Consider the following 24,147-nt stretch of genomic DNA (forward strand, 5'->3'; position numbering starts at 1 on the left):
TAAACAAAATCTCTCCTTTCCTCTGCCCTGCTGTATGTGCAAAACCACCAAATACAGCTGTGAATTCTTCTCCCACACGTGAAGAGAGAATGAAGCTGCTCATGAGTGACCTTTAGAATCAAAGCACTCTGAGTATGAGAGACGTCATTTAATGATGTGACCCTTCCCTTAAATATCTGTAAAGAAGATAACTGGTCAGTCAAATCAGTACACTGCACTAAGAAAAAGCATGTATTTACAAACACACACTCAAATACGTACACAGAGAGACAAACACAGATGGACACACATTGTTATTTGTTTGTTTTTTTGAGACTGAGTTTTGCTCGTTGCCCAGGCTGGAGTGCAATGGCGCAATCTCAGCTCACCACAACCTCCGCTTCCCAGGTTCAAGCAATTCTTGTGCCTCAGCCTCCGGAGTAACTGGGATTACAGGCAGGCACCACCATGCCCAGCTAATTTTGTATTTTTAGTAGAGACGGGGTTTAACCATGTTGGTCAGGCTGGCCTCAAACTGATGACCTCAGGTGATCCACCCACCTTGGCCTCCCAAAGTGCTGGGATTACAGGCGTGAGCCACTGCGCCCAGCCCATTGCTTTGTTTTTGTTTTTGTTTTCAATAGTGTTATGGGTATAATAGAATTCCCTAAAACCAACTCTTGGACCCAGAGGGATGCATGGAACCCACTTTTACAACCCCTGCTCTGCATACTGGAAAAGTAGGAATACCTAATAATCCAGAGACATAGAAGAATTATACTTATAAGGTTTCAGTTTGGCCAAAAACAAGGCTTTTGGGGGTGTTATTGGCTACAAGTAACTGACCACATGAAGTAAATGGAGTTAGGAACTAGGTGTGCAATGTAGACCAACACACTGGAACATGGGGCATAGACTGGGAGCAACAACGGACTGCAGTAGGAAGAACAGAGTCAATGTAACCTGAGTTCCTATTGAATGTTTGCTATTTAAGAGTTGTTAATCACAGTTTTTAATTGATTTACTTCTCCAGCAAAAGCAGAAAAATATCTATACCATATTTTTGCTATGAGTACTAAATAAAATTATGTATGTATAGCAGGTACTACAGTACCTAGACCTAAGTGGGTACACAGAATATGATTATTTGTTTTGTGAAAAAGCCTTGATATTTCAGAATAGAAGCATAAATACTAGGACTTGAGCTCTACCTATGAAATTATAGGGAGTGTTAAAGCCTAAATCCTGAGATTAAAGAGAGCCATTCATCATCCAAAGAGACTAGGAGGTGGAATTTAGTTGCAGAAACACAGAAAGTTAGAGTAATAGGTTGTGTGGTACTGACAACAAGGCTGTCTTCATTCAGAGTTATCTTCTGAGACAGTGGTTCCTTTCATATGCCATAGAGGGTGAGGACTTGGATTTTCCTGAAGATAGAGCTGAGCTTACATTAGAGGGCACTTTACACACCCAAACCTACCAAGAGCTGAGCTGTGCAGAGTCGAAAACCTAGTAGCTTGTGGCTGGACATGGTGGCTCATGCCTGTAATCCCAGCACTTTGGGAGGCTCAGCGGGCTGATCACGAGGTCAGGAGTTCAAGACCAGCTTGACCAACATGGTGAAACCCTGTCTCTACTAAAGACACAAAAATTAGCCAGGCATGGCGGCACACACCTGTAATCCCAGCTACCTGGGACGCTGAGGCAGGATAATTTCTTGAACCCGGGAGGCAGAGGTTGCAGCAAGATGAGATCATGCCATTGCACTCCAACCCGGGCGACAGAGTAAGACTCTGTCTCAAAAAAAAAAAAAAAAAAAAAGAATGAAAGAAAGAAAAAAAGAAAAAGAAAAAGAAAACCTATTAGCTTGTGATCATCACTGGTGGGCTGGTGATGGCTTCTTGAGTCAAGAATAAGAATTAATCCGTTACCTGTAACTTGTGACACTGGAAACACTGTATTCGTTTCACTTTCATTTACTTACCTTAATACTGGATGTACACAGGGATTTGGAAGGCGTTCTGAGAAGATCAGAATGATTAATGGAAGAAACTCACTGAGTTATGAAGAAAGATTGCAGGAAGTAAAAATGTATTGTTTACTTAAGGATTAGTTGTCTAAAGATATGTTAATAGTCTCCCAGTTCTTGAAAGGTAAAAATAACATGCTGTCCTTCATAAGCAAATTTAAAATTACTAGCCCATCAACAGTAAAACATGTACTTAAAGTTATTTTTCTCAGGGATGAGAATAGCTTCTAGCAAATTAAAAAAAAATCCTTCCTTCAATCCCTCTTATAAACAATAGAATTCATGTAATGAGGCAGCATGGATGATGCTGCTTATAAAAGAAAAAAAGATAAAACACTCTAACTTTAATAGAGACTGTCTTTGATCTTTTACTGTTGAAAGTTTTTTGTACCCCTGACACCAACTAATTCACCAATTCTCTGATTCTCCAGCACTAACTAGGTTTCAACAATTCAATTCAATTTCATTCTGACGCTATCTGACACTAGAGTGTCAGATAATACATGTTAAAGGGTCAAGACTGCCTCCACTTCAGACACTAGTTGCAGTTACACCTGTGCTTCTGACTAAATGACTGTAAATTGAGAGTTCCCATGACCCCATCCTCACATTTGATTATTTGCTAAATGGCAACACAGAATTAAAAAAACTATTTACTTACATTGACCAATGTATTATAAATACTACAACTCAGAACAGCCAAAAGAAAGAGACACACAGGGCAAGATGAGGGAGGAAGGAAACATGGAGCTTCCATGCTCTTTCTGGGTGCACACTTCCATTACTTCGATATATTCACCAACCCAGAAACTCTAAACCCTGTCATTTAGGTTTTCATCAGCCATTGGTGAATAGCTCAATCTGCAGATCCTTTCCCATTCCTGGAGGTTGGGGAAAGTAGGGCTTAGAGTTAACCAATTCTTGGTCTTTTTGGTGATCAGCTTCCGCCCTGAAGGTATGTGCCCACCGAGAGTTTCCTCATCAGGGCATAAAAGACTCCATCACCTTTTTCACTCAGAAAATTCCAAGGGTTTTAGAAATTCTGTGCCAGGTAGCAGGGACAAAGACTACGTGTTTTTTATCTTTTCTTTTTTTGAGATGGAGTCTTGCCCTGTCACCCAGGCTGGAGTGCAGTGGCATGGCATGATATTGGCTCACTGCAACCTCCGCCTCCCGGGTTCAAGTGATTCTCCTGCCCCAGGCCCCCGAGTAGCTGGGATTACAGGTGCGTGCCACCACACCCAGCTAATTTTTTTTATCTTTAGTAGAGACGGGGTTTCTTCATGTTGGCCAGGCTGGTCTCAAACTCCTGACCTTGTGATCCGCGCACTTCAGCAGCCCAAAGTGCTGGGATTACAGAAGGGCCAAGTGTTTTCCTATGATACCACAACTGTATACCAACCCATGGAATTAGATTATCACAAACAAGGTGAAATACTAGCCCACCAATTAATATACTTCCCGCACACACACACATACACACATCTATCTTGTTGTAGCTCCCCATCAAATGTTCACGTTTGCCCATTTCTTACAGTTTATTTTGACCATATAGCCAGATTTCTCTGTTCCCCACAGACACTTGAACTTCGGCTTATCCCCATACCTGAGGAAGCGCTAAGATGCAGAATATACCCTGTTCATTAGGTCATCCCAAGAATCAGCTGACTACCCCAGGTACATTTCCTGTCATGGTGCCTGTCATGCTATGTACTCACTCCTCATTGCTTGCCTTATTTCCCCTTAGACATTTCTGCAAAGTTCTGCCTACTTCTATAAAAGAAAGACTTTTTTTTTCTGTTTGATTTTGCATTTCTTTTCATTTGACACTTCTTAAAACAAGTGTTAATAATGCTAAAATGACTACAAATGTCAATATCAGCATCAAGTCTATCCAGACAAAATGAAACTAATAATTAAACAATTATATCATAGACTTAGGCAATGCAAAATTGGCAATCTGAAGTCTTTTGAATTTATAAGGTGCTTTTTGTAAGGTGCTTTTTACAAACTGGGTTCTACAGTGAAGGAAAGGTAAAAATACATCATTTTAAAAATAACATTTGACTACATACCCGGGAAAATTTTCTTAAAATTTCATTACCTCATTTTTATGAGTTCTCATTTACATAGAATTACATTATTTTTATCTCATCTATAGCTCACTTATATAAGCCAAATCAGACATCATCCTGCCCAACCTTTTCTAAAAAATGTACAAATACATACTTTTTATTAGAAAATAAAAATATGGAATGCTTCACAAATTTGCATGCCATTTTTTGCAGGTATATGCCAGCTTTTTCTGTATTATTCCAATTTTAGTAGATATGCTGTCTACTTGAACACAGAATCTCTTTTTATTATTATTACAAGGATAGTTGAGATTCAGGGGCTACACTGAGAGGACGGCCAGTTAATCACCTCTTTAAAATAAAAATAAATCTTTGCAAAACCCCCCAAAAGCCATCTGGATAGGGAAAAAATGAATTATGTCACGAAGGTGACATTTTTAACCATTGGAGGTTTGCATGATAAAACAATATGGTGAAAGAGAATGTTGACTTTCACGTGGATTTTAGTTGTGTAAATGGATTTAGCAACTTTATTTGAGGAAACAGTTCCGTTTACTAAACTAATATCAATAAGCTGATTACTTGAAAATTAAATATATTAATGAAACGAATATATTTTCTGAGGTTTATTTAATGACAACAGACAATTTTACATGTCTTACAAATGCAAAAACAATGAAAAAATACCTCCATTTCTTTCTGTGCTATCTTGTTCTTACTATAGTCTTTTCTTTAAAACAACTTTGTCCAGGCAAAAAAGTTAAACTAGATGAAAAATCCACAGTGTTATTTTGGACTTAGTAAAGCCACTGTGCATTGTTTGCACCAAAACAGCAATTGTATATTGATAGCAGAAAACCTAGAATCTTCATTGTAATGGAAACATAAGTAGAAAAACAATATCATACTAATACATGTGCCTTTGATTCTATTGCAGAATTAAATAGAAAGCATGAACAACATTCCATTGCATAACTAAATAGTAAGCATGAACAAGATTCCACTGTATAGCTACATAAGATGCATGAACAATGAATAGCAAAAAATGTTTGTAAACTTTATAAATAACTGATCAGATGTGAGGTGGATCTGGCTCATGGATCACCCCATTGATTGCCAGGTTGACCTGGTTGATCCAGCAGGCTAGGCCAGTGTTCCTTGCCTCTTTCACGACTCCATGTTGCAAGCTCATGGAGGATGAGGATGATGTGCTCATTAAAAGACTGTTCTTCTGTTAAGGGTACAAATGATTAGTTACTAAAATGTATGAATAAAACAAATACACAAAAAGTCAATTGAATTGCATAAGTATTTCTCATATAACATGGCTAGAAACATCCTCTCTTCCTAAATGGACTTTATGTCCTGTGAAACTCTTCCAGCTCATTTGCATTCATAACTTCACCACTGGTTGTAATTCACATATTATTGCTAAATCAAACAGTCATTAAAAAAATATGGTCAGAAACTAATTTAAGAAAGAATATTTGTCTTTTTTATATTTTTCAAAAGAATATTAGGTATAAAGTAAAAACTCCCTGAAGCTTCTTAAGTGAGTGTTATTTTCAAAGTTAAACTATTCAGATTTATTAGTGATTCTGTCAGTTGTTTATAAAAATCACACATTCTGGTTTCACCTTCATTCTAAGTTTTTAACTTAAACAAAAGGAGCAGCTCTTCTGAATGTAAAAAATATGCTATTATATACCATCTGTATTTCTGTTAATGGTGAAAAATATGAGGCAGAATAAAATAATTTGCATATAGATGCAGACACCTTTCATTCTCACTTTTAACTAAATGAGCTTATTTTGGTCAGTTAATTCACTGGGAGATATTCTGAGTTGTGTATATCAATCAATTCTAATGCAAGGAGTCTTGCAGAAAAAAAAAATGGCCCCATCTACCTTTCACTTTGCAGGAAGAACTTGAGCTTAGATGGACTCTTTGATTAGAAGATCAAAATGTTTAACACACATAAATGCATGTTTTGGACACTGCAGTAATTCATAGTGCTATAATATCAGGGTCAGCAATGAGCTTGTTATAACCAGTTGCTTTCAAATATAAGTTAGATATTTGGCCCTCAAAGATAGTCCACAAGCAAGAATATCAGCAACGGTTGAAAACTTATCAAAAATGTAAAATCCTTATTAAACTTATTAAAAATGCCTTTCCTCCAAACTACTAAATTGGAATCTGCATTTTAACAGGCCCTTTGTATACATATGAAATTTGAGAAACACCAGGTTATGTGCTTTAACAGCACAGAGGGATGCTTTAAAAGGGACCTTCTCGTATATGGAATTGAACTAGATGTGTATTCGTTCTTCCAATCCTGAAATTATATGGGATCTCTGAAGGGATAAAAGAAATGAATCTTAAATTTTACATAATCTGCCAATTTCTTGTCCTATAACTTCTCTAATTTGAGGGAAAATATTATTTCATTCATTTGCTCTTCTTTATTAGTATTTTCTCTCAGGAAACCAAATTAAAAAAGTACAAAACGAATTTCTCATTTTCTGTCATTTTCAAAATATAAGTCAAATCTTGATCCAGGCAACAAAAGACAATTTAATAATTGACAGCCAGTTTAACCAGAGAGATTTTGCCTTTAATGTCAAAAATACAAAGCCACCAATTTCTACAATTGTCAATAAATTTTTATTAATATTGGCCCACAGTGAATTCTTTCATATTTCTTCCTGTTTTCCATTCCCAATACTGTTCCGCTGGTGTACACGATAATGATTATCATCTCAATTCCCACAATACTACCTAACTAGTTTCTGAATTTTCACACTATTCTCTCTGATCCATTTTGCATAGTGTAGCCATAGTAAAATTTCTGAAACAGGAAACTGATCATGTTATCCCCTGCTTGAAACTCTGCAAATGTTTTCATTTTTAGGAAAGAGCTGAAACTCTGCAATAGCCTCAGTAAATATCCCTAGCGATCATAGCTTTGTCTCCTTTGGCCTAGTCTCTTTGCTTCCATCTCTTGTACTCTGCACTCTAGGCATATCAAATTCCTGTCACTTTCACAAGCTCACCTTTTCAGATTTGGTATCCTGCTACTTCAATTTAACTCTTTCCTTATATTACATATAAAATAATATATACTGTATATGTGATGTCCAATATAACACATAGTTTCTTTTCTCATCCTAAGTGCCACTTCAACTAGGAAGCCCATTATAATAAAATACATCTTATGTAGATTTCATAGTGCTGTGCAGTTCTCTACCTTCACACATACTGCACTATATTAAATCATCCAATTACTTGTAGAACTTTGTGAAAATATTGTTTACCTAATCTTAGCAGATTACCTCTTAAACTGTCCATTTTATTAAAAACCTGTCTGATTTAGGTGATTATAGAACAACGAATAAAAATCAGGTAAACTACAATGATAAAAAGTGAACAGGAATTTCTGGCAGGACTAAACACCAAAAGAGAGGAGAATATCAAAATAAAATAGAGGCCTAGTACTGATTATCTGGAGATAGACTTTATGGAGACAGTTGACTATCTTTTGAGACTTAACGAAATTTCTTTGAGTTTCCTAAGCTATGTCTTATGAAAAACTCAATACCTTTCTCCAAATGCTGTGTGAATTGCCTCTCCCTGCAATTTTTGTTCCCTTGTCTGTTTTCTAGTTCCTTCTTCTGCCGAAAGTTATAACTCTTTTCACAACTCTTTTCTCTTAGCTTTCTATCAACCCATTTGTAAAATGTAGCTCTTATCAGTAGATATAGTATATTTTAGAAATTTGGAAACAACAAATGTCTTTTTCACTGCACAACTTAAACAAATATTAAATATCTAATTACTATGAAAATTATTATTATTTTGCAAGAACTTTGTTCTTGATGAAGAATTGTTCTAGGGTGGGCATGGTGGCTCATGCTTGTAATCTTAACACTTTGGGAGGCCAAGGAGAAAGGATCATTTGAGTCCAGGAGTTCAAGACCAGTGTGGATAACATAGGGAGATACCATCTTTACAAAAATAAAAATAAATAAAAAATAAAAAATTTTATCCTGGTGTGGTGGTGCATGCCCATGGTCCAGGCTACTTAAGAGGCTGAGGTGGAAGGATCACTTGAGGCTGAGAGGTCAAGGCTGTGTAAGCTGTAATCAAACCACTGAACTCCAGACTAAACCACAGAGAGAGACCCTGTCTCAAAACAAAAAAACAAAACAAAACAAAAAAGGATTTCTATACCAATTATTTGGTCACCATGCAAATCTCATGGACTGGAAGATTCACCATTGTTAAAAATGTTCATATTACCCAAAGCATCTACAGATTCAATGCAATCCCTATCCAAATACCAATGACATTATTCACAGATGTAGGAAAAAAAATTATAAAATTTATATGGAACCACAAAGAACTGACCAGCCAAAGCTGTCCTAAGTGAAAAGAACAAAGCTAGAAGAATCACATTACCTGATTTCAAATTATACTACAGAGCTATATAACTGAAATAGCATGGCCCTGGCATAAAAACAAACACATAAACCAAAGGAACAGAATAGAGAACCCAGAAACAAATCTGCACACCTACAGCGAATTCATTTTTGACAAAGATGTCAAGAACATACATTGGAGCAAAAACAGTCTCTTCAATAAATGGTGCTGGGAAAAATTCATATGCAGAAGAATGAAACTAGACCCTATCTCTCGTCATATACAAAAATGAAATCAAAACGAATTAAAGACTCAAATCTAAGATGTCAAACTATGAAGCTACTAGAAAAAAAAAAAAAAAACTTTGGAGACACTCTCCAGGACATTGATCTGTGCAAAAATTTCTTGAGCCATACCCCATAAGCACAGGCAACCAAAGCAAATGTGGACGAAGGGGATGACATCTTGTTAAAAAAGCTCCTGCACAGCAAAAGATACAATCAACAAAGTGAAGAAACAACCCACAAAAATGGGATAAAAGATTTGCAAACTACCCCTCTTACAAGAGATTAATAACCAGAATATATATATAAAGAACTCAAAGAGCTCCATAGGAAAATAATCTAATAATCCAGTCAAAAAATTGAAAAAAGATTTGAATAGACATTTCTCAAAAAAAGGCATACAGATGACAACCAGACATATGAAAAGATGCTCAACATCATTGATCATCAGAGAAATGCAAATTGAAACTGCAATGAGATATCATGTCACCCTTGTTAAAATGGCTTTTATCCAAAAGACAGGTAATAACAAATGTTTGTGAGGATGTGAAAAAAAGGAAACCTTTGTACACTCTTGGTGGAAATGTAAATTAGTAAAACCACTTTGGAGAACAGTTTGGAGGTTCCTCAAAAAACTAAAAATTGAGCTACCATGTGATCCAACAATCCCTCTGCTGGGTATATACCCAAAAGAAAAGAAATCGGTTTATCAAAGAGATATCTGCACTCCTGTATTTGTTGCAGCATGGTTTACAATAGCTAAGATTTAGAAGCAAACTAAGTGTCCATCAACAGATGAATGGATAAAGGAAATGTGATACATATACACTATGGAGTACTATTCAGCCATAAAAAAATGAGATTCAGTCATTTGCAAAAACATGGATGGAACTGGAGATCACTATGTTAAGGAAAATAAGCGAGGCACAGAAACACAAACATTGCATGTCCTCACTTACTTGTGGGATCTAAAAATCAAAACAATTGAACTCATGGACATGAGTTCAAGAGTAAAAGGATAGTTACCAGAGGCTGGGAAGGGTAGTGGTATAGGTGGCTGAGGGAGAGGTGAGGATGGTTAATGCGTACAAAAAAATAGAAAAAATGAAAAACACCTACTATTTGATAACACAATAGGGTAGCTATAGTCAATTATATGCTTAAAAATAACTTAAGGAGTGTAATTGGATGGTTTATGACTCAAAGGATAAATGTTTGAGGGGATGGATACCCCCATTCTAGATGATGTGCTTATTTCAAATTACATGCCTATATCAAAACATCTCATGTACTCTATAAATATATACGTCTACTATGTACCCACAAAATAAAAAATAAAAATAAAAATGAATAAATACTTGAATGGATTCACCTAAAAAGAGCATTTGCTTTTAGGGAACACCTATCCCAAAACCCTGTCCTAAACTTGGTGACATCAAAATTTTCAAATTTTCTTCCAGCTCAGAAAATCTATCCTCTAGTTTTTCCCCATGGAAATGAAAACATTCATTTGAGAAGGCAAATATCTATACTACTGGTGGTCTTATTTTTGTTCTTGTTCCGATATCATATATGTCAGAGTTACCTAAAAGATTTAGAAATAATAATCAGAATGTAAGCCCCAACAGGAAAGAATTTTGTGTCTTCAGCACTGCATCCCCATTATCTATAATAAGGCTAGGCAAAGTATAGTGATATAATAAAAATTATAAAATGAATGAGTGGAAGAATTAACCTTCTTAATCCAACAAATTGTTGGGGTTCTTCATTCGATAACCACTAGGGGGAGTGCAAACAAAATTAACACCACCACCACCACCAACATCAACAACAAACCATAGAAGAGCTGGGAAGGTTTCAATCAGGAGAAAAAAAAAAAAACCAACAATATAGGAAAACAATGGAAAGTATTACCCATTTTTCCCTTCTCTAAATATGAACTATATGACAGCAACTGTCTTTGAGTTATTTGAGAAAGCATAATAAACAGAGGAGAGACTTAGAATATGAGTCCCGAGACTGCCAAGGGTAAAATTTTTAGTCGAAAAGCGTATAGGTCTTCAAGCCTAGATCTTTGGAGAAAAGGTCATGATTTTGGGACACAGATCAGTTTTTAAAAATCTATCAAATGTACATAATATTAATAAATATTTACAAGGTTGCAATATTCTGGATATTTCTGCAAAAAGTTGATTTTGATTTTTTAATGATAATTAATGCTGAAAGAGTAAATAGGAGGATACCAGATATTTATATTTTGGTAGCTGGGAGCAGGACCAGCTACATAATTTGTGAGGACCAGTTAAAAAATAGAAATGTAGGCTCCTTGTTAAAAAATTATTGGGAATTTTACAACATCAGCAGTAGCACATTAAACCACGTATAAGACACTTTTGCATACCCCTAAAGCTGATTGTGGTTGGGAATAATACTAAGTGCAATGAAACATGCTGAAATGGTGATCATCTATGTCTTTGTGACAAAACATTTTTGTCATAAAATTATTTACCTAAACATCTACTTGAATAATAGTTTAATGTTATATTATTTTGCCTCAGCATTAACTTCCTTTATTACTGAATTTAACTGTATCTTTCCTCTTTGGAAATGGGAAAATTAGAGACACTAGTAGATGATAACATCTTCTGATTAAAAGTTCCTTGATGATCAAAGTAATGAAAAAAAAGATAATTAACATTTATGAACCAATTAGTATGTGCTAGATGCTACAACTACATAGGCTCATTAATCCTGAAGTAAAAATTTTCCAGTTATCAGCATACGTTCATGTGTAATTAATGAAGTAATTAACAAATGTAAGTAACTTGTCAAAGTATCATACAACCAATAGATGACTAATTAAGAATCCATACCGAGATTTGTTTAGTATGAAAAAAGAGAAACTTCTCTAATTCCTTCTTAGAGCATTCTAGTTGTCTCTTCTTTTTCTCCTATTCCCCAGGGAAAATGAAATTATGAATATGATTGATTATATCCCAAGGCATTAACTGTGTATTAAAAAGCTTAAATTTCTTATTTTCTCTGTTTTTTCTCCTTGTGATACACAATTTTTTGATATTTCCTCTCTCTCTCTCTATTTCTCTCTAAATTGTATAAATTCAGATGCTCAGATTTAGATCTACATAAGTGGGAAACTCCATTTATGTACTAAACTTAAACGTCCTTTTACTGAGCTCTTTATTGCCGTACTGAGTTCTTGCAAAGTGGTTGTCAAAAACCTGTTCTGTTATTGCATCTTGTGTTCTCAGGTAGAAAAATGGAATGATGTGTAAGGTGATGTTTATATAGTTTTGCATCTTTATTCATAGCATCCAACTTCATACTTAACTTCCCTTTACATCCATACAGTATGTGATACTTACAGTTTTGTTTTTAGGATTAAATAATGTAATGAATGCATAGTGCCTAACTGGCACATCCATTCTACTTGACAAAATCAACTATAATAATAATGATATATCTATTTCAGGGTGGAGGATGGGCCTATGAAAATACATATTTGGAACAATTGAATTAGAAAAAAACATTGATTTGCAAATTGAATAGGATAAGATTATCAAAGTTAGCTTTGAGAATCTGGTAAGAAAGAGAATAAGAGATACATGTGACATTTCAAAGTTTGAACGGTCTGATGATAGTCAATTACATTAGGAAAGCTAGGCCTTTTCAACTAGAAATGATTCCTGGAAGAATTTTGTCAACTTGACATTTATAAAAGCTATATTTGATAATATATGACAAAATATGGCAAATATTCTAGTTTCTTGTGTCTCTATAAAAGCTCAAAATGTGACTTTCACTCAATGAATATGTTTCTATGGAAACTAACATAAATAATGTATTATATTATTTTCTAATGATCTAGCTTAGTACAGGACTAGAATTTCAAAGGCTGAAACAAATAAAATTTATTTAATGTCTTAACTGTGTCAAGCAAGAGCTAGAAGACATGCGTCACTTTAAAATTCTTCTTAAGATCTCAATATGTCAGTATTCTATTTGTTGAATAAATGGTGACCTATATGTTTTAAAGAAAATATATGTAAGAATTAATTGACATGCTATAGTAAAAATTTATGAGTTTTACTTGAATTCTCCTTCAGACAGATGGCTATTTCATTTTAAAAAGACAGAGGACACAGGAGTGCATGTGGTGAGACAAAGTATTTTATTATTTTTCCTCCAAAAAAGTTTTGATTTTAGCTAGGTACTTAGACATGTGCAGTTTGAGATCCAAAGTTCAGCACCATAAGTCTTAGAGCAGACCATCTGGAGCTAAAAATATTTAAGAACAGGTGTTATAAATTGCCCATTTATGTTCATATAGGAGCAAGATGGTAATAGAAAATCTGCTTTCAAGTAGAAGTACATCTTGATGGACATTTCAGAATAAATTATCTGCCAAATATACTCTTAAGTGTATAAATAGATTTTGTCATATAGGTGAGGTCGCCTGGGAGCATCTGTTTACATTTTGGAAATTTCAAGTTAAGTTTCCATTTTAGAATATTTGTTGCTTGATAGATCTTTTTACAGGAAATATTTAACAGGAGATTTTTCTTTAGGTTTCTTTTCTTTGTAACATAAAGCTATTTTGTCAGAGAATAATTAATATGTCTTCTTACTTGTTATGGCAGGTATACCCAACAATCCCTTATTTGCAAATATATTTATTTTATATACAATCACCTCTTTGCATTCATAGGGGATTGGTTCTAGAACTCCCCAAGGATACAAAAATCTGTGTATACTCAAGTCCCTTATATAAATGGTGTAGTGTCTGCATGTAGCCTTAGGTGTACTATGTGTATAGTCTTTAAATCATTCCCACATTACTTATAATACCTAACATGATGTAAATGTTATTCTTGAACAATAATGTGGCAGGTCAGGAATGCTGACTCCCCATGTAGTCAAAAATATGCATATAGTTTTTGACTCCCCAAAAACTTAACTATTAATAGCCTACTGTTGACTAGGAGCCTTACCAATAACATAAACAATTACACATATTTTATATGTTATATGTATTATATGCTGTATTCTCCTCAAAAAGTAAGCTAGGAAAAAATAAAATGTTATTAAGAAAATCATAAGAAAAAACATATTTACTATTCATTAAGTGGAAGTGAATCATTATAAAGGTTTTCATCTTCATGTTTTCACATTGGACAGGCTGAGGGGGAGGAGAGAAAGGAGGAGTTGGTCTTTCTGTATCAGGCACGGCAGAGTAGAAGGGGTGGAGGAGGCAGGAGAGGCCAGCAAACTCAGTGTAACTTTACAGAACTACATTGTAATTTCTGTCTAACTTTTGTTCATACAGTACTAATCCTTCCTCCTCTGTTTGCTTTACTTTCAGTGTCTGTGTCATGGAAGGGACCATATCATAAAAGAAGTAAAAAGCAGTCTTGAAGAATCAGAACAATTCTGCTAGACTCTCTAATGTCAGTTTGTTTCCTAGTACTGCTGCTTCTAATTCTTCTTCTCGTCATCTGGCACTGGGTCAAAAGCATGCAACCCATCTCCATCAAGTCATCTTCTGTTAATTCCTCCGGAGTGGTGTCTATTATCTCTTAAATTTTTTCAAGATCCATATCTTGAGTCCCTTCCCCCTGTACCTTTTATTTATTTATTTATTTATTTTTTGCTGTATCCACAATTTCTTTCATGATTTCCTTGATTGACTTTATTGTAAATTAGACAGTCATGCAAAACATCTGGACACAGTTTTCCCTAGGAGGAATTTATTATTTTGGGCTTAATGACTTTCATGGCTTTTTCTATAACAGCAATGGCATCTTTAATGGTGTAATTCTCCCAGACTTTCATTATGTTTTCTCTGTGAGGGTTCCTTTTTATAGCATTGAGAATCTTTTCCGTAGAGTATCATGCATAATGAGCTAAAAAGTCCTTACTACCTCCTGATCTCGTGGCTGAACTAGAGACTTTGGGAAAAGTAGACCCCTTCGAAGTCTTCAGAGATGATCTCACGGGGTTCTGGGTGGCTAGGGACATTGTCTAATATCAAAAGAACTTTAAAAGGTAGTCCTTTACTGGTAAAGTACTTCCAGACTTCAGAGACAAAGCATCAATAAAACCAATCCAGACTAAAAATTTCTTGTTGTCCAACTACTGGTAAAGTACTTCCAGACTTCAGAGACAAAGCATCAATAAAACCAATCCAGACTAAAAATTTCTTGTTGTCCAAGTCTTTTTGTACAACCAAAAGGCTGGCAGCTGGTATTTATCTTTTCTCTTCAAGGCTGGGGAATTAGCAGCTTTTTAGATGAGGGCAGTTCTGACCATAAACCCAACTGCATTTGCACAAAACAGTAGAGTTAGCCTATCCCTCCCTTCCTTCCTTCCTTAAATTCTGCTGCTTGCTTCTCTTCCTTCCCAATAAACATCCTTTGTGGCATTTTTTTTTTCCCAGAATGCAGAACTTATGCCTGTATTAAAAGCCTGTTTGAGCAGATATCCTTGGTCCTCAATTATTTTCTTCCTTTGTAATTGTATTTAATTAATTGTATTTAATTTTAATTTTTATATATTTTTTGTTTCAATAGCTTTTGGTTTTTTGTCACATGGATGAATTGTATAGTGGTGAAGTCTGAGATTTTAGTGCACCTGCTACCCAAATTTCTTAAAGGCATCTGGGAATTTGCCTGCTGCCTCTTGGTTGGCAGAAGCTACTTCTCCTATTATTTTCATACTTTCTAATCCAAATCTCCATTTAACATTATTAAACCATCTTTTGCTGGTATTAAATTTTACAGCTTTAGATCCTTCCCTTTCTTTTGCTTTAAGTTGTCATATAATGACTTTGCTTTTTCTTAACTTATATTAAAATATAGAGGTGTGTCTTTTTTTGTGTGTGTGTGTGAGATGGAGTCTCCCTCTGTCACCCATGCTGGAGTGCAGTGGCGCCATCTCTGTTCACTGCAACCTCTGCCTCCCAGTTCAAGCGGTTCTTCTGCCTCAGCCTCCCGACTAGCTGGGACTACAGGCAAGTGTCACCACACCTGGCTAATTTTTTGTATTTTTAGTAGAGATGAGGTTTCACCATGTTAGCCAGAATGGTCTCGATCTCCTGACCTCCTGATCCACCCACCTCCACCTCCCAAAGTGCTGGGATTACAGGCGTGAGCCACCATGCCCGGCCAGGTATGCTAAGCAATTTTGGCCTCGTATAAAAACTACATTTTCAAAACAAGCTGAGATAAAAGGGTACTTTGCAAAAAGTGCAAGGTTTTCACATCTGTTGGCATAACTGCAGCAATGGCTTCATAAATTTTCTTTTCTTTTTTTTTTTTTCCAATGGTCTTTACACTAGATTAATTTATCTTGAAATACTGGGCAACTGCAGCTGCAGACTTCAACATACAGCACATATCAAACAATGTAATGTTTTCTTGTAATGTCATGACTTTTCTATGATTCTCAGGACGACTTCAAGCATCACTAATGGCATTTTGTATGAGTCTCATCCTGTTATTCAAGGTTCACAGTCTTGCACTAAACATGATGAAAATATGTGAGAACCATAGGAGATCACTTTTTACTATAATACACAATTTACTGGAGAGATGAACTGCTCACATGGAGATTATTAACATGGCATGGCTTTTCTTTTTCTTTTTTTTGAGATGGAGTCTTGCTCTGTCGCCAGGCTGGAGTGCAGTGGTGCAATCTCGGCTCACTGCAACCTCCGCCTCCCGAGTTCAAGTGATTCTCCTGCCTCAGCCTCCTGACTAGCTGGGACTACATGGAGGTACCACCATGCCCAGCTAATTTTTGTATTTTTAGTAGAGATGAGGTTTCACCATGTTGGCCAGGATGGTCTCGATCTCTTGACCTTGTGAACTGCCTGCCTTGGCCTTCCAAAGTGCTGGGATTATAGGCATGAACCACTGCGCCCGGCCTCATTGCACGACTTTTAAGCTGATATTGGCAACACTTGAGCTCACCACAACAGCAACAGGATGTGGCTACGAAATTATTACAGTAGTACAATATGTACTACAGTTAATTTTATGCAGTTGTAATTTAATAGTGCATCTTAACATTTGTTTACATTTATCTCAACAGTGAATGGCACCATGTAGATCTGTGTTTATATGTGTAATATTTTATAAACTTTAACTTCTTATCATAAAACTGTGTCTATTTTATGGTAGTAAATGATAAAACAAATAAGTATCTACATTGATTTTATACACTTATGACATACCTAACTTTTTCTTATTTTTCTCTATATTTCTAGGCTATGCAGTTCATCTGAGTTTTTTTTTCAAACTGTGGCAAATCTCAAAAAAAATTCCACTAGATTTATTGAAAAAAGTTTTCACAGAAGTAAACTTATGCAGTTCAAACATGTGATTATTCAAGGATCAACTGTCATTGCTATATTGTATGGTTTAGGAAATAATAATTTTAAAAGACTATAAAATATTCTGTACAGACACAACCATTTTTTGAGTATTTTTGATCCACGGTTGGTTGAATTTACAGATGTGGAATCCATTGATATGGATGGATGATCGTACTTCCTTTTCCTTTCTACCTCAAGGAAGAATATGTATATTTTTTGTTGGGAAACTTTTTATCATCTTAATATATAGAAAGACTTTGGAGTTGGGTGTGGTGTCTCACACCTGTAATCCCAGCACTTTGGGAGGCTGAGGCAGGCAGATCACAAGGTCAAGAGATCGAGACCATGCTGGCCAACATGGAGAAACCCCGTCTCTACTAAAAATACCAAAATTGGCTGGGCACTGTGGTGCGTGCCTATCTATAGTCCCAGCTACTTGGGAGGCTGAGGCAGGAGAATTGCTTGAACCTGGGAGGCGGAGGTTGCAGTGGGCTGAGATCGCGCCATTGCACTGCACTCCAGCCTGGCAACAGAGCAATACTCCATCTCAAAAAAGAAAGGACTTTGGTTGGCAGAACTGTTTTATTTCCTCAACAACACCATTGTCCACATAAGGTAGAAAAGCCAATCTACACTATATGCATGTCAGCTAATATCCAGTGAATGCAGAACTTGGGAAAAAGAAACGCTGGTCTTGTTTTATCCCACAATCTTATTGCTCCAAAATTCTGCCAAATTCTTCTACTGCCCAAAGTCTAATTATAAAAATTATTAAATTTTATTTATTTCTATGCACAAATTGGAGTTTTGTCATTTGAAATCAAATACTTCACACTAAGTTTCTATTTAAATAGGTACTGTGCCCTGCTATATGGAAAGCACCATGCTAGGAGTTGAGGTTTGAATTTACAAACACAAATAAAACTTAGAATTATCCATGAAGAATTTGAAGCTAGGTATAAAAAGAAGAAAACTCTAAATTAAAATTGAGTATGAAAACATCCAAAGTTCAGGAATATAAGAATTGCTATTGAAACACAGAAAAATTTAGAAATATAATTTCCTGAGGGTTTCCTTAGCCAGAGAATTATGTGCCATTCTTCTTGTTCTTCACTTTCTAAACCCAATCTTTTTAACAGGTTTTGTCCATTCTATGCCTTGAGCCCTTTGGACTTTTATTTATTTCATTTTCTTTCCTTTTTTAGGATGTGTGTTGTGTATATTTTGTATATAAGTAATTGCAATTGTATTGCACTATTCTTAAATAGTATTTAAGAGCATGACCTCGAGAGTCAGATCACTAGTGCACAAATCACATGTGTGCCACTTAGATATTTTATTTGGGGTGAGTCATTTAAACTTTCTGCTTTTTGGTTTCCACGTTGGTTAAATATGGCTGAAAACAATACTTACTTCAAAAAGTTAGATCTAAAGAAGGTATTTATTTCAGCATCCAGCAAAATAGCTGGTATATAGTAAGAGCTCAATTAGTGTTACTTATTTTGTGTTATTGCCACAGTTTGTTACTTGTTGTTTCATATTCTCAGATTCCACCCTCATTCATCCTTCCCACATCGTCTGGACTTATTTTAATAAAATATACATATGATCATTTCATTTATCTATCTACAGCTCATCGGGAACTCCCATTTGCCTTCAAGATGAACTCATAGTTTTTTTGAGAGCATGATACGACTTTTATCCTCAGTACCTTGTTGTATCACTAGTTTTATGACTGTCCGTTCATGTTCCCATCTTCCAAGCATTGTCCTTCTTCTCTACCTTTCAAATCCACCCTTGGTACTCCAGATTCTAGGCAGAATACGCTACATGCCTTCAGTTACTTGAATTGGCAATGCTCTATTTCCCTCTTCTGAGACTTAGAACTCACTGAATTCACGTTGTTTTCTTTATTCTTTCTCCACTCACTCCCATTCTTTCACAGGACAAACTTTGTGTTATTTCCTCCATTAAAGTGCCCCGATTCTACCCCTTAACAGAGCAATGTCCTCTTCTGTGTGTGCCTCCTGTGTGAAGCCTAGACAACCACAAATTGTGGCATATAACAACAGTGTATCGGAATTTCCAGTTTTCTTATCGGATGTTTCAATTCATTGTGCATTGTTCAAAGTCAGAGCCAGACTCATTTAATTATTACATGTTTAAGGCTGGAGGAATATACATACATACGTATAAATTAGGTCCTGAATATAATTTGGTATATATTTAACATGAAGAAGTACAGTTTTCCTTGAGTCTTGAAAAAAGTGCTTCCAGTCATGAAACACAGGAGAGCAGATAAGTCAGAAGTTTAAACCTGTGCAATTATATGGATACCAAAAACGTGTTATAAATTCAGAAACCACAATATATTGCATACTGTTCTTTTATGTGCTTATTTTGCAAAATCAAGCCCTACTATTGAAATTTGGTAATATATGTATTAAAATTATATAACTCTGTGTGGAGGGAGAATATAGCATATTGGAAAAATAAAGTCTGCACTGAAAATGTGGTGTCTTCGATTGGTATTCTTGGCATACAACTGACTGCCTAGGGCACTTTAAGCTACTTAATTTATCTGATTACTGTTTTCCTCAATTGACCTTCATGTGAAAATGGCTTAAGTTCCTTTCAGCTTTAGAATCCTAATATCCAAATCCTAATATTACTGGATGTTAGGGATTGTATTATGTCACTTCCAAAATGTATATGTTGAAGTCCTAACCTCCAGTACCTCAGAATGTGACTGTATTTGAAGGTAGGACCTTTAAAGAGGTGATTAAGGCCAGGCTCTGTGGCTCATACCTGTAAACCCAGCACTTCAGGAGGCTGAGGCGGGTGGATCACTTGAGTCCAGGAGTTCCAGATCAGCCTGGCCAAGATGCTGAAACTCTGTCTCTAGTTAAAACACCAAAATTTGCCAGGTGTGGTGGCAGGTGCCTGCAATCCCAGCTATTTGGGAGGCTGAGGCAGGAGAATTTCTTGAATCCATGAGGTGGAAGTTGCAGTGAGCCGGGATGGCACCACTGCATTCCAGCCTGGGCAATGAGTGAGACTCCATCTTTAAAAAAAAACAAAAAGAGGTGATTAAGTTAAAATGAGACAATTAAGATGCGTCATAATCCAATTTTACTGGTATCCTTCTGAGAAAAGAACATTTGGACATGCAGGACACCAGTGATACATGCACACACATAAAAATACCATGTAAGCACACAGCAGTAATGCAATCATCTGAAAGCCAAAGAGAGGGTCCTCAGAATAAATCAAACCTGCTGACACTTGGATCTTCCATATCTAGCCTGTAGAACTGGGAAGATTACTCTGGTTGGCTCAGTCTAATTAAAGGCATACCTTGGAAGTATTGGATACCTTGGAAGTATTGGGGGTTGGGTTCCAGACCACTGTAATAAAATGAACAAAGTAAGTAACACATACATTTTGGTTTTCCAGTGCATAAAATGTATGTTTACACTATACTGAAATCTATTAAGTGTGCAATAGTATTATGTTTCAAAAATGTACATACCTGAACTTAAAAATATTTTATTTCTAAATTATGCTAACTATTGTCTGACACAGAGACACAAAGTGAGCCCATGCTGCTGGAAAAATAGCACTGATAGACTTGTTCCATGCAGAGTTCCCACAAACTTTCAATCTTAAAAAATATATATATAGTATCTGTGAAGTTCAATAAAGCAAAGAGCAATAAAACCAGATACACCTGTACATGAGACCCTAAAGCAGAGAATCTGTCCTGGTCAGGTCAGAGAGATGATACAAGAAGGAGGAAGAGAAGAAAGGAGACTGAGAAGGGAAGGAGAAGGAGAAAGAGAAGAAGAGATTTGAAGGATGAGAGGGTCTTAACTAATTGTTACTGGCTTTGAAGATGAAGGAAAGTAGCCATGAACCAAGGGACACAAGGAGCCTCTAGAAGCCAGAAACAGTCCTCAGCTGATGGTCAGCAAGGACAAACTGATCTCAGACCTGCGACCACAAGAAACTCAATTTTGTCAACAACCCACATAAAGAGAAATTAGTTTTCCCCTAGAGACCCCAGAAAGGGATGCAGCCTTACCTACACCTTGGTTTTAGTCTGATGAGACCTATGTCAAACTTCTGACCTACAGAACTGTACGGAAATAAACTTGCATTGACTTAAGCTGCTGAATTTGTGGTAAATTTGTTACAGCAGTAATAGAAAACCAATCAAATGTTCTACTTAATCCAAAATCATCAGAACAGGGATGCAGTGTATTTATTGCATGGGCATGTCCTGAAAGCTATGAGCTTCCTTTAGTTTTTATTCTTTCAAATACAAACCTCAATCGGCATCTTTTATAAACTACTCCATGTGCTTGTCATATAGCCTCCACGAGAAGGCTATAATTCACCATTATCTTGTTGACAAGGCTATGATTCGTTTCACACATCATTGTTCATTAAAATAATGTGGAACTGCTCCTTAGTTCCATCCCACTTCAAAGCCTGACTGCTAACTAATTTATGGTCAATTAATTTTAGTGGATGAAGAGCCACTAAATTTAGTGGATAAAAACTTACAGATTTTCCACCTTTGTAATTATTTTATTTTATGAAATTTACCACCCATAAACAAAATAAACAAATTACAATATAATGTTTTTAAGACTGTCTTTTCTAAATTTTTCTTATAACAGTACTTAGCCTGATGTGAAGAAGGAAAGGAATTTAATTATGCTTAAAGATTAAAATTACATTTCTTTGAAAGTTACTTATTCTAAAACCATGATTACTTTCTTTTCTCTATAGTATTCAATTTTAAATACAAAGTACCCATGTTATACGTTGAATTGAATTCTTTCTGCTTTCCATTCTTTTCCAAGTATATTTCAATATTGAAGAGGAAAAACTTTCTGGAAGTTATGTAAAAAATATTGTTTTTTATTGTGAAAATCTCTGTGATGCTTATTTACTATTATCCAGAAATATTGACCATAATTTTATTTGATAAAAGATTATATATTGATCCATGTTAGCAGGTGGTCACTGTGAACCCACATATTTCCATGCTGTAAAATTTTGCAGTTGAAATGCAATTTTTACAACACTGTTTAACAGTGTTCTCCAAAGGAATTTTAACTATCTAGACAGCTGGAGGGTGACAAATGTAGTTAAAAATAGACCAGAAAGATTTCTGGGTTGCAGAGGGGTCAATTACATTGTCTAAATCAGAGAATTCAACAAGAAGAAATTATTCTAAATGTATGTTTCACAACCATACAGGAACTGCTTGAAAGTGGGAAGAAATCAAATAAATGACATCTAGGTACAAAGGACTTTACATTCCATGCGTTTATGAAGGAGTATAAAAGCAATGTATTACATTTCAAGGAAATGCCTTTGGGGGAAAGAAAAAAAAGGATGGGCAAAAAAAGACTAGAGAGAAAGTATTCACTATAGTTTCAATAAAAGGTATGATATCCTAAGATATCAGCGTATCAAAAAAGTAGGAAGAATTTTCACTTAAAAGTAAAATCACCAAGTTTTAAAACCTTACTTGAAATGAACAGCAGAAATTTGCAACTAAAAGGAAAAGTGCCTCAGAATAAACCATTACATCTAGCAGGTGCTCATCTGTCCTCAGAAAGTTTCTACTTATAAAGTACACTAAACTTTTAGAATAAAGAAAAAACGGTTTTTATTTGGAATTTCTTCATGCTTATGAATCCCTTAAAAAATACAATATATACAATAAAAACTCAACTTTTTTTTTTTTTTTTCGTAGACAGTAGTGCCTATTTCTTCGGGTTTTTTTTTCTTCTTGCTTTTTGTGGGGGATAGAAACACAATGTTGATCCACAGAGATCTCAATAGCTTTTTAGATGTAAAATATTTCTCCAAAATACATAAATGTGAAAAATATGATGTGTTTATGGACATGTATATATCAAATCATATTGTATCAACAATACAACAGTTTCTGACGTGTGTGTGTGTGTGTGTGTGTGTGTACTTGCGCTAGACAGAACAAATTACTATTTACTATTTACTACTATCACAAGACAGTAATTACTGTTAAACACTCAGTTACTCTGATCTGAGGCAATGGCATAAAGACTTTTGAACAAGGCCCTGTTTTGACTCTGTGGAACATGCAGAAATTTTTTTCACCTTACATTTATTCTACGAATCATCAGATAAACTTCAAAAAAGTTGACTAAAATATTAACTCATTCCATAAAAGAATGTATTTTTCTATTTTACTTTTTCATTAAAATTGCATCTTTTAATTACAGAAATATTGTACATTTCTTTAGACTCTAGAGCCCCACTGCCTGAAGGTAGCATACCAGTTCTACTGGTATGGTTATTTTATTAATTAAAATAAATATTTTATTAGGTTATTTTATTATAATTAATTTTTAAATGTACTGTTATTTCATGTTATAATTGCCACATAGCAAAACTATTAATTCTCAAATGTTATATGTTTCTTGGCCGGGCTCAGTGGCTCACACCTGTAATCCCAGCACTTTCGGAGGCCAAGGCAGGCAGATCATGAGGTCCGGAGATCGGGACCATCCTGGCTCACACGGTGAAACCCCGTCTCTACTAAAAATACAAAAAATTAGCCGGGCGTGGTGGCGGGCACCTGTAGTCCCAGCTACTCTGGAGGCTGAGGCAGGAGAATGGCGTGAACCCGGGAGGCGGAGCTTGCAGTGAGCTGAGATCGCAGTACTGCACTCCAGCCTGGGCGACAGAGCGAGACTCCGCCTCAAAAAAAAAAAAAAAGTTATATGTTTCTCATTACAATGAGATGTAGAACAAAACTTCAAATAGCTGACTGTTTTGTCGCACTCGAACTTTTTTCAGCATCTTTTACTATGCTGAAAATAAAATATCTGAAATGTCTGAAAATAGGTCAGTGACAGAAATATTAAAGCGCCAAGTGTGGAGTTATGAGTGTCAGTCAATTCT

The 24,147-nt window shown here is 35.6% G+C and overlaps 1 non-coding gene across 1 annotated transcript; it reads right to left on the reverse strand.

Annotated features, from left to right (window-relative positions):
* Positions 1–4,252: 4,252 nt before the first annotated feature.
* Positions 4,253–4,357, reverse strand: LOC129022742 (U6 spliceosomal RNA). The gene has a single exon (XR_008496539.1). It is a non-coding gene; the product is annotated as a U6 spliceosomal RNA (small nuclear RNA).
* Between the last annotated feature and the right edge of the window lie 19,790 nt (positions 4,358–24,147).

The sequence above is a fragment of the Pongo pygmaeus genome, chromosome 22 (assembly GCF_028885625.2).
Source record: "Pongo pygmaeus isolate AG05252 chromosome 22, NHGRI_mPonPyg2-v2.0_pri, whole genome shotgun sequence".
NCBI classification, from domain to species: Eukaryota; Metazoa; Chordata; class Mammalia; order Primates; family Hominidae; genus Pongo; species Pongo pygmaeus.